Genomic DNA, 1,939 nt, shown 5'->3' with positions numbered 1-1,939 from the left:
TCTTTGCTGACTGTAGCACAGGAGTGAAGAGAAGAAAGTTGACTCGGAGGAAGCCATACAGGAATAGTGGCATCCCTAGCTGTGAACTGATGCCATGCCAGATAGGCAAGCCCCATCTCTCTGGGCAACCAGAGGTTCCAGACAGTAGCTACAGGCAGAATGGACTTGGTAACTTTTGTAAGTAACCAGACCATTAGGATCAGTCCTCAGTGGGAAATAGCTGAGACGCGGGTGGGCAGAGGCTGGGATTGACACCTGAGTGTAAACTCTAATTGCTTGCTGCCCAGGGTTGATTTCCTTATCAGCTCTAGCAGCCTCTGACTTGCAGAGGAATATAGCCAGGATGGAAGGTGTGGGCTGGAAGTAGAAAACATCCACAGCCTAAATTCTTTCCCTGCTGGACTCTGATTTCCCAGTGACTTCAATAGCCTCTGACTTGCAGAGGAAATTAGCCAGGACAGAAGGTGTGGGGCTGGAACAGAGAGAACTTCCACAGCCTAAATTCTTCCCCTGCCGGACTGGACTCAGATTTCCCAGTGAGCACCTTGCCCTCAGGGGAATACAGCTGAGACAAAGACAGTAGGCGGACAGAGGCAGGGATTGACACCTGAATGTAAACTCTAATTGTTTGCTGCCCAGGGTTGATTTCCTTATCAGCTCTAGCAGCCTCTGACTTGCAGAGAAATTTAGCCGGGACAGAAGGCAAGGGGCTGGAACTGAGAGAACTTTCACAGCCTAATTTAAACATGCAAGTCCCCCCTGCCAGGCTCAGATTTCTGGGTGACTCTGGCAGTCATAAACCCTAGGAACAGTTGCCTACTGGAGTGAATAGGGTCACAGACCTGGGGGATTATGAGTGACTGGGTACAAGATGGGGAAGGGAACTTCCCAGACTAATTCATTTGCTAGGTGGGTCCCTTTGCCCTCACGGAGCACTAGAGCAAGTTATATCTGAGCTTCACACAGATCCCGCTCATCTAGTTGACAGAGACATTTGAACTCTTCCACCTGAAACTGGTATTGACTGGTACAACTGATTTGGACCCCTTAAACCGGGCAGACCACCCAGGGACTATTCAAAGGGGCACCCTGGGTGTATGGTTGAGAGAAGGTTTGATTTTCCTTGCCCAATTGTTGTTTGTGGGGGCTGGGGTGACTTAATTGCTGGTATTTCTCCACAGCAGAGACTTCAACCAAGAGAAACTGAACCACTAGGGTAGGACAGAGAACAGCTGAAAATAAGACAGAGCCACTTAGCCACACCACAACAAGTAGGTCCCCAGTCTCTTAGGCCGTAATAACGTACGGGTCCTTGACAAACCTCAAGGGGAAAAGCCAAACGGGGTAAAATAATCATGGGGTGGAATCAGCAGAAAAGCTCTGGTAATATGAATAACCAGAGTAGACCACCCCCCCCAAGAAAGGATGTGGCTGGTAATATGAATAACCAGGGTAGGTCAACGCCGCCCCCCAAGAAAGGATGTGGCAGATGAAACTGAAGATCCCCTTTATAAACAGGTGGCTGAGATGTCAGAAATCGATTTCAGAATTTGGATTGCAAATAAGATTAATAGAATAGAGGTAAAGATAGAACTAAAAATTCAAGGACCATTCCAAAAATTCACTCAGGAATTCAAAGACAAAACCACCAATGATTTTGAAACATTAAAGCAAGAGATAGCAGCCCTCAAATATCTGAAAAATACAGTAGAATCTCTTGGTAACAGAGTCCAGGAGGCTGAAGAAAGGATCTCAGACATAGAAAGAAAAGCTTCTCAATATGTCCAAGTGTCCAAAGAGGATCAGAAATGGAAGGCAAAAACATATCATTCTCTCTGAGAGCTCTGGGATAATTAGAAGAAAACTAACATTCGCCTTATAGGAATCCCTGAAGGTGACAAAGTAGCTTCGCAAAACACAGAGGCTCTTCTTTATGAAA

The sequence above is a fragment of the Otolemur garnettii genome, unplaced genomic scaffold, assembly GCF_000181295.1.
Source record: "Otolemur garnettii isolate 467f Iridium unplaced genomic scaffold, OtoGar3 scaffold00451, whole genome shotgun sequence".
Lineage (NCBI taxonomy): Eukaryota > Metazoa > Chordata > Mammalia > Primates > Galagidae > Otolemur > Otolemur garnettii.
The sequence above is the reverse complement of the archived record's forward strand: the minus strand, read 5'-3'. Positions refer to the sequence as shown.